This window comes from Cricetulus griseus, chromosome 2 (assembly GCF_003668045.3).
Source record: "Cricetulus griseus strain 17A/GY chromosome 2, alternate assembly CriGri-PICRH-1.0, whole genome shotgun sequence".
In the NCBI taxonomy this organism is placed as follows: Eukaryota; Metazoa; Chordata; class Mammalia; order Rodentia; family Cricetidae; genus Cricetulus; species Cricetulus griseus.
Genome location: NC_048595.1, coordinates 110,594,544 through 110,605,325, shown reverse-complemented (window position 1 = coordinate 110,605,325; position 10,782 = coordinate 110,594,544).

Genomic DNA, 10,782 nt, shown 5'->3' with positions numbered 1-10,782 from the left:
AATAAAATATTTCATAATTGCTTATAGAGTGTTTAGGATTCAGTGTAAGTGAAATGGATTTACCAAAAGGTGGTTCATATAATATATACAGATAGCAACTGAAGAACAGTCAAGGGAGGGAACAAAATCAAGGAAAGCCAGGGAGGGCACTCACTAGAGAGAGAGAGAGAGAGAGAGAGAGAGAGAGAGAGAGAGAGAGAGAGAGAGAAACTGGTCTCAAAAAGGACATTCATTACTGAGAACCTAGGTTTCAGCAGTTATTTGATATATGCCAGTCTTCTATGTACAATATAACCTTATAGGTATTGTCAAAGGCCTCTACATTAGGGACTTTTAAACTCTGACTGGATAACATATTAAGAACGATTTTCAAGGAGTTATTTCCACACAGAGAAACTGAACTCTTTTGTGTGACATCCTGTAATGCTGGGCTGGCTGATATAATTTTAAAGAATGGGGGAGGGAATGTTATTTAAATTCGTTTATTATCATATATATACATGCATATTAAAATAAATAAGATATATATACAGATAGATATAGATATAGATACCATTTTTTCCACTAAAGGGTAACTATTCTAGTATGATTAGTACAATGAAAGACATACTTGATTACATAATTGTAGGCTTTGATGTACACTTAGTCAGATGACATTGAGGAAACAAGTGTAATTTGCAGTTGACTACAACAAAGGAGGCTTGGGCAAATAAATCATTTAGCTTCCTTGAAGTCCACATGATGTGCTGTGAAATGGGAGAATGATAGGTAGAGCCCCACACACTAGGTTCTTCTGTTTATCTACATTTAATATTGTTTATGACATTTATATCAAACATAAGATGTTGACAATATAAGTAAGAGCACACATATGCATACTATTTAGTAAAAACATGTTCTTTAGTGGACTGGAAATGGCTTCCACAACACCAAAGGAAATATGCAGGAACTATAACTTTGATAGAAAGCAGTTCAAGCTCCATTAAATTCAAGAGCTCAAGACATGTTTCCTGAGAAAACTGAGCTGAAGTCTAGAGGTTGGGTGGCATAGACCATGCTAGTGAGAAGAGAATGTACAAAGGCAATGTGAACAAAGAAAAACAGCAAACTAACTACAAGTTCAGTCTCAGTGTTCTCCTGTTTGTTGCAGCTAGCTGCATTGGGTAGTGTTTGGCTCCTCTTTTCCTAAGCTGGTTGGAGAGGTCTTCTGTCATCTGTTAGCCAGATGACTCTCTACTTTCTGCTCTACTATTGTGAGCATCTCCTTGTCCTCTTGTCCAAGAGAAAGTTCTGGCCATTGTACCTGAATCCCAAGCCACACAAAACAGGAGAGAGGAAAGGCAGCAAAGAATTCAATAGCATCATTTGGAAGAAATTTCCCTGAAGCAGCCACATGAAACCAGATCTTCTCGTTCTCTCAGTCAAGTTGCTAGGCATGCTGGGACTTTTATTCTTTATAGCCATGTATCATCTAAACTTTGGGGATCCTAAGAAGTGATGTGCACATGCTAGAATAAGAAATTAAACATTACCATAATGTTCTATTGAGTGACCCCCATAAAACTTAAGAGGTCTAATAAGAATATTTGTCTGTGCTGTTCACCAAATTCCATATTGTGAAATAGTTCCTGAAAGACACCATGGTAGTGAGACTTTTCCATCATTGTGACTGGTTCCAGAAGAAAACAACTGAAAGGAAGAAAGATATATTTGGGTTCATTATCTCAGAGGTCCCAGTCCAGGCTCAGATAAATCCACTGCTTTCATCTGAGATAAGGCAGAATAGTGGTGTGGCAAGAGTGTGTACACATGGTAATCAGGAAGCAGGAAAAGGAAGTCAGGAGACCGGATACATCTTTTCCATGGCATATCCCCAATTTTCTTCATGCAGACCCATCTTTTAATTTTCATCACCTCTCAACAATGGCATCCTATTATGACTGTTCAAGAGATAAATTCATTGGGTTGGTCAGAGTGGTCAAAAAGCAATTACTTCCCCAAGCATACCCACCACTTAGAAAGCTCATTGCATGATTTTGTACAGGACAGTCACCTGTAAATACTCACAGACCGTGAGCACTCAGTTAACATTTGGTAAGAAAACAGATCAGTAATGCAGGTGTTCATGGCTACAAAACAATGAAGATGCATTAAGAGTGTAGCAGTGTACCAACACTCCTTCACAGACTAGAACAAAATTATAATCACACAAACAGCATCTTCATCTTCCTCATGTACCGTGGAAAGCATGTGCCTGTGAAGTTATATAGACCTAGATTGCTAGCCAAGTTCAACACCTACTATCTTTTATGATCTTCCATATTTTATTGCATTGCACAGAGGCTTAAATCAAGTCTAAATCTAAACTGCAAAATATTTCTACTGTGTTAAACTATAAAGCAACACAAAATATACATATCATGTTCTCAACACTTCTTTTCCTCTTCTATATTTCTTATAAAACATAACTTTCAAAAGATTCTGTTTCTGAATGGTATCCTTGGCTGAGCTTGGTTGTTGCTCAGAGAAAATAGAGACAGATATTAAACACTGAGTTCTGTCAATTTTTTAGCCCAAATCTCCCTTTTGTAGATTCTTACATGTGTATGCGTTAAAGTTAAAGCTTTCAAAGGGAGCCCAATTATGAGTAAAGCCCTTGAGAAGGATGTTAAATTTCAAAACATAGCTCTATTAATCATGGGCATATTTGGTTCTTAAGTATACACACATGAATTTTTAAAGAGAATTTAATTTATGAGTAATTACATCCTGTCATATTTTGGTAGTCTGGTATAAAAATCTAATTTGAAGAAATGCTAATGAGGAAACAATGGAAGAATTCCTTAGCATTCTTCCCTCAAAATACAAACACAAGTTAAAACACAAACTATCACCTAAATTTTAAAACCATTATCATTTTTTGTTTTGATGCAATCCTAAAAAAGTGAAAGCAAAGCGGTCATGTGGCTCGAGTATGTTAGGTTTGGTCCAGACACATTTCATCTCAGAGCAGTTATTGGAGTAAATATCTGTGGCTAAGATAATCACTGAAGGTTGAACTTACTGGGGGGAAAAAAAAAAAACATGAATTCAGAAGTAGGTCAAGAATCCCTTCAAAGCTGCAGATACCCGGGGAAGCAGCCAAGCTGTCAGCTGCTAATCCAGTAACAGTGTCAATCCTGCAAAATGTGCCCACCGTCACTAGCAAGAGAACTAAACATAACCCAGAAAATGTCAACATTGTGAAAGCTATAAATTGCTTTTAGGATTTATATTTTTAAGGTGTCTAAAGGCAGAATTTAAAATAATAATCTGCTGATTTCTCCAATTTAATTATAATAAAACAGATTCCCAAATCCCATTTCTTATTATTTTTCCTTGAGATTTAAGTATTGTTCATCCTATCAGAGAGGCTATTTACCCCTAAGCCTGGCAGGTATAAATGTTTAAGGGAAAATAGACATGGCCAGATGTTGACATGTTTTCCTTCCTAAACTATTTGTCAGGACAAGTCACAAAATGACATGAATTCCTAAGAATTTGCTTGGCCTCTGTTAGGGCCTGTTGCTGCTGTTGTTCTGTTTTGCAGAAGATGCAGGAAGTAGACATGTGGTTAGCACTGGGTCCTGTGCTTTACATCCACTATAGACGGCACTTTATCCTCATCAATCCAGGCAAAGAGAAGGCAATATTCCCGGTACATTTGGGGAGCTGTTACACCACATGGCAGTGCATTTGCCAGAAGCATCAGGGCACAGGATTTATCAGATGACCCCTGTGTTTCAAATAAGGCAACTACACTGTGGAACTTACCCAGGGTAGAACGCTAATGAAAGCTGGGAAGACATGAAGTCTTGTTACCAAAGACAGGCAACTGCCTAGCAAGCAGCCCAGCTGATGAACTGGCAAAGCTGAGGACCTTGAGGATATGAGGTCAGTGGGACAAATGTACCTTTAAAGGTACCTTTTCACATCATCACCATGGACCCCAAATCTTACCCTGTAGTTCCAGCAATCACTTCTTTTCTATGACAAGGATGGCAGAAACCATAGTTATAACGTCTACCACTACTGAGCACCTACTAGGCAAAGTGCTCAGGGTATTCTTTGTGTTATATTAATGCCATCTTTTTAATATATTATATTAATATATATTAATCCATCTTTGAAAATCCTTGCAAGTTAAGAACTATTATTTCTCCATTCCAGGGGTGCATACAGTGTGGTTTAATATATGAAACATTCCAGCTGAGGAGACCCGTGTGGCTAACAGCAATGTGGGGGCTTGTGGTCAAGTCTGTTACATGCTCAGATTCTTGTATGCTATCACTCTGTCTCTCTCCACTATCACAGCCTTTGTCCACCCTGCTCTCCAACCTCAATTTGTCCAAAAGACAAGCCTACTCATGTTTTTGATTGGGCACCAGGACAAAATTAAAGAGGGAATTCTCTCTAGTTTATTCACTGGTGTGTCTAATTTTTACAATTTATAGAATGTATACAAAAGAATCATTCCCTCTGTCTATATCTCCTTTTATTGAGTTCAAATGTTCTCCATTGACACCCATCTAAGTTGCGCCTGATCCAAAACTGTGTTCATAGTATGGAAAAGCTTCTTGAAATCCAAAGGAAAGCCTGAAATGCCATCAAACCCTGCAGCACCATGACTCAGGAACAAAAGACTCCAGCTTACTTGGGAAACACAAGTCCTTTCCTGCCCACTGTTTATTCATTGCCTTTAGAATGCTTTCCAGTTCCTTTGTTGGAAGAGTGTCTTGGAGTCTTTTATCTTGGTGGCATGTTCTCATTTATTTTCAGTCTTTGTTTCTTATCAGCATTCCCCCAAATTTAAAAGGGCATTATGAGGCTTCCATACCTTTAGACCTATAAACAATGTGGACCTTTTGTCTAATTGTGCTCTTACTCAGCTTGCCTGTCTGAAATCAAAGCATGCTGGTGTTAACTGATTGGAAACACCAGCTTATTTGTTCACAACTGGAAATTAAAGTTGATGGGCTTGACTTTGTCTCCAGGGACACATGTCACCAAATCCTTGATGGGAATTCTGCTTTACAGAAAAGGAAAGTGGAAACAGCCAGGTGAGTATTGCTGGCATGTCACCTGATGGGAATGTGTGTCTTTTCTCATGAAAGTCTCCTGGCACTGCTGTTTGGTGCTACGAGTCGTCGAGGGAAGCCAGGACCACTTTTTATGCTTAATAATCTGTCTGGCTTCAGCCTCTCATTTTCCACATTCTCCTCTGTCCATGGGGGGGGGGGGAATCCACTGGTATACTCCTCAACATTTTAAAATCAAAATCCTATGTGACCTTGGAAAATTTAGCTGACAATTTTTAAATCACATAACTTGAGAAAAGAAAATATGAGACAGCCCTGCTTATATTGCCTGTCATCTTGATTATTCGAATCACAGAATGACATCCTTTTAATGGCTGAAAATATCCTCTCTAATTTGGTTTTAAAGGAGTTTCTAAATTACTTGTATTTCCTTTTCACATTTGAAGAGTAAATACTCAACAGAAACTTAGGAAATTATGGTGACTGGAGCTTATAAAGCAAAACAAGTAACTCTTCCCTAAACCCCAGTGAGGAGTTCATGTCAGTTACACTGTGGGTGTGCCTGGGAGAGATGGAAAGCATTTAGTGCCTAAGGCAATGTTTCTCTATCTATAGGTTTCAAACCCCTTGGGGGGTTGAATGATCTTTCACAGTGGTCACCTAAGAACATCGGAAAACATTATGATTCACAACATTATGATTCATAACATTATGATTCATTACAGTTATGAAGTTTCAATGAAAATAATTTTATGATTGAGGACTACCACAGCATGAGGAATTGTATTAAAAGGTCCCAGCGCTAGGAAGATTGAGAACCATTGACCTAAAGTCAATCGTTATCTTAGGTGGGGGATCTCCAGCCACACTTTTGATAGTAATCAACAAGAACAAAATAGGAAAGACCAGTATTAAATACCAAGTACTAGCTCATTGGACTGAAATGATCTGGCTACAGGCCCTCATAGAAAGTTCTAGAAGAGTTTCAGGTGTGGAAGATCTCATCTGAGAAGAAGGGATGCTTCTGCTAGATAATCTGACATCTGCCACTCTCCACAGCTGCAGAATCCACGTTGCATCAGTGTACAGAATAGGCATGATTTCAAGATTTCCAGGGGAAGTTGAGAATCCTAAATGTTCATCAACTTGATTCCAGGTAGATGACCTGGTACCTGTGGTTTTGGAACACCAACCAAGAAAGGAAAAATCGTATCTCCCTTCCCTTTCTTGCTGTGAGGGGAAAAGCAATACCTGGAAGCCACTTTTGCAGGGAGTCTCAGCCCACATGCTCCCAGGGTCATGTCCATCCAATGAACATATCCATATTCCTAAATAATGAGTCAGAGCCTCATTTTGAGGACTTCAAGAAGGCGTGTCCCCAAGGCCTCCACTGAGGGTGCTGTCCTGCATATAACACTGGCTACTAAGTGGTACAGGCCATACAGCTGTCTGCACTCAGAAATGAATGAAAGTAGCAGCATTTCAGGCTCTCTCTTCCTGTAATAAGTTAGCTGTCCTCCATTTCACCCACAGGAATGAACTGCCCTGAATCACCCCCCTACTGTGCACATTGCACTATTGTATGTACAGCCACCACAGCATGGTATGACATTTGTAGTCCATCTTCCTACAGGGTTCTTTATTCTTTAGCCCTTCTGCTTTATAGCATAAATAAGTGGTAAGATTCCTGTCTATCAAGAATTCATAATAATGGCTTCTTGCCTAAATATACTATTGCTGAAGGGATATTTTTAATTTTTCTTATATAATGCATCCCAACCACAGTTTACCCTCCCTCCATTCCTCCTAGTCCCTCCCCCTAGCCTTTCCTCTCCCCCAGATCCACTCCTCCATTTCCCTTCAGAAAAGAACAGGCCTCCCAGGGATAGCAACTGAACACAGCATATCAACTTACAATAAGACTAGGCACATATCCTCATGTCAAAGCTGGATGGGGCAACCCAGTAGGAGGTAAAGGATACCAAGAGCCGGCAAAAGAGTCAGAGACACCCCTAATCCCACAAGAACAAGACTCACAACCATAACATATATGAAGAGGACCTAGTTAAGACCCATACTGGCTATCTGATTGTTGCTTCAGTCTCTGTGAGACCCTATGGGCCCTGCTTAGTTGATTCTGTGGTCCATGTTCTTCTGGTGTCCTCAACACCTCTGGCTTCTACAATCCTTACTCCCTCCTCTTCCTCAGGGTTCCCCAAGCCCCACCTAATATTTGGCTGTGGGTCTCTGCATCTGCTCTCATCAGTTAATGGATGAAGCCTCTCTGATGATGAGTGGGCTAGACTCTAGTCTATGAGTACAGCACAATATCATTAAGGGAGTATTTTATCATTTGGATTTTTTTTGCCAGTCATGTTTGGTTCTACCCTAGGTCTTTGGGGTATCCAGCCTCTGGTTCCTGGCCATCCAGGCAGTGTCAGACACCCCTCTTATGGCATAGCCCTCAGGTCAGACCATTAATTGGCTGGCCACTCCCACAAGTTCTGTGCATTATCCCAGCACACCTTGCAGTCAGGACAATTGTAGGTTGAAGGTTTTGTGGCTAGGTTGATGTGCCAGTCCAACCACTGGAAGTCTTGCCTTGCTGTATTCCTCTTTACTAGGAGTCTTCAGTAGGGTCACCCTTCTAGGTTCCAAGGAGTTTCCACTGTACTAGATTTCCACATCATCCCCCAAATGTCCCCCAGTTCCAGTCATTTCTCCCAGTACTCTCCCTCCACCACCACCACCCCTACACCTAATCCCAAGTGAGATAATCCAGCCCCAGAAAGACAAACATGGTCTATACTCACTTAGCTGTTAAGTAAAGGTTAATCAAGCTACAATCTACAGACACAGAGAGGCTAAGTAACAAGGAGGGAAGAAGAGGGGAACGCATGGATCTCCTTGAGAAAGGGAAATTGATTTTGCAGGTATGCTGGGAGCAGGTAAGGATGGGAATGCTGAAGGGATTCCAAGAGAATTAGATAACTGATAGATTAGCTAAAGCTGGCACTTATTTGTAATAGACTTGAACTCCTTCCAATGTAGATAAGAGAGAGAGACTAAAATACTATATTTCCTCTACTTATTGCCAGAAGACTCAGAAAGGGTTTGGCCTAGTAAGTTGTTTTATCACCCTAGTGGAGTAAGTCAGAACAATACTGTACTGTTCTCTGCAATGTGAGAAAATGAGAGGCCCATCAGGCCACTTATGAACATTACAAAGGAAATGTCTGATGTAAAAGACAAGAGAGTTTTAAAACAAATAAATCAAGTAACTATTTAAGTTAAGAATTTTTCATTGCTATTATTAGTAATATGTTTTTAAAACTAAAATAATCACACTTTAAAATATATTCTTGCTGTTGTATAAAACCTTAAAAATTATATTGATTGCTATTAAGAATATATGCTTAGCTACTTTTTTACAAGCTATCTTTTCTGACATGTTAGGCAACAAAAAATATCCATGCAGAAACATCACATCAATGTAGTCCCACCACCTTTCACACAGTCATGAATGAATGTTTGCCTGAGCTCACTCCACCTGAATGGAAAGCCTCTAGTGACTGGTTTGATTGTTATGCACCTTAAACCCTTTCTTCAGAACAGCTCTCACCATGGCAATTTTTTTAGTTTTGTGTCCAGAACATGGTCAGAGCTCAGTGAAGACCCAGAAGTGCTCATTGTAAGGCCCAGGTTGATTTCTGATGACAATGAGCCTCTGTGATATCTTTTGCCACATGAGTATCCAGTCCAGCTAAAGTGGACTTTTGACTAAAACAAATAGCAGGAAATCCATTCACAGTACTTGGCTTGTTTAAATAACTTGTGTGTTTCTTTGAATATGAGGATAGACATTGGTTCTCTTGTTTCTACAAAAGTTTGTTCAATTATTCTTTTTGAATCTCCTAATTTTGTTGTTTACCTGTGGTTATTATAGCTCACTGGGCTAAAAACACACAAAAGTTTAATAAGAAACAAAACACAGCCACTCTATGGCATAATATCTATGTCACTTTAAAACTTGCAATTTCTTACAAATGAAAATTAGTCTTTGCTGAATCCCTGGGGCCCCTATTGCAATTTTCAGATAAAGAAACTGTCTCTTTCTGTGTGATTGCCATAAATAAATTAAAAAAATAAATAAGGAGATATGTTTAAAACTCCAGAGCATTAACAATTTGACAAATTTCTGATTCTCAAAAACGCTACTCTTTTACTGCTTTTACTTTTACTCAATACTGCTGTGTATTGTCCAGGAATGATTTTCAAACTGGTAAAGCTGTTCCTTTGGACAAGCATACAATGGAACCAGAGAGCAGATAAAACCAGCCCAAAATTTACTTAAGAAGATTGCCTTCACAGACAAATACATGGATATGTACAATATAATAGGTTGTTGACTTATATTCGAAACTGGCTAATGTTCAGCAGAGCTACGGACATAAACCAGGGGCTTATCTGATGAGCTCAAACACACAGTTTAACCTCTGCTGGCACATTTCACAGTCCCTCAAGTGAAAAGCAATGCTCCTCTCTTCTCAGGAAAGACTCCCAGAATTCTCCTTTGCTTATGTCTGTATTTCAGATAGTTTTCCTGACAGTATATAATGGCTATTTTACCTCAGACAGACGAAAACTTTAAGACATATTGCTATGAATTTTCAGTGACTTGGCTGTGAAACGCTGAGAAATTGTAGTATTGTGCAGAGAAAACTTGGCCTGCGGGCATTGGGAATAGCAGCTATTAATTTTCAGTGAGGAAATCAAGAGAACCTGCCTGAAAGGAAGAATTGCAAATAATGCCAGGCTTGAAAAGAAGAGCCAAGACACTTTCTGTTTGGTGGATGGATGAGCTGGAGGGCAGTGCAAGGCACAGGGATGTCACCCACCCTCAGTATTCTACCCTTCTCCTGCCCAAAACTACACTTATTTCTTTAATTAAGTTTCATACTTTTCTCACTTTCTCACTGTGGTTCTATCAATGACTTCTCTGAAAGACAGTGCTTGATCTGCATGAGCCTCATATCTAAACACAGAGATGTCTTGCCACCACCTCTCCTGTGATGTTCTCAGAGCCTTTCGTGTAGGAGTTGTGTTGCAGATCTATCCATTGGCTTTAGGCACTCCACATTCAGTTGCTCTATTTATTTTGACAAGTTGTGTTGGTCACTTCATTGATGAGTGAGAGCTCCACTATTCTGGGTCTAGGGATAAGTATTAAGAATCTGCATAGAAGTTCTGCTGATTTAGGAAGTGACAGTAGTAGGTTCTTCTCTAAGGTCTATGCCCTCACTAGCCATAATTGACTGGGTTTACAATCCCAGGCATGAATTTACTCCTCCTATTAAGTGGGCCAGAAGTCCAATTAGAAGGCTGCTGATTACCCAGATGTTATAAATGTCACTATGACCCTTTGAGGATATCTTAAGGGGCAGAGGACCAGGATGTCTACTGTGATGTCTATTTGTGGCAGGGAAGATGCATCCATAAAATCTCAAAAATAGAGTTATGTAAGTAAGAGTCACAATAATACTGCTAATGGACATGCCAACTGGAGTAGGGGAAATCTCACATCTAGGTCCACTCTAGAGGAAGGGCTGCAGGCAATCAACGGCTATTGAAAGAGAGTGAAACAATATTTTCCAGTTTTGACCCCTGATGGATTATCCATTTAGACATACGCTTATGAGAAACA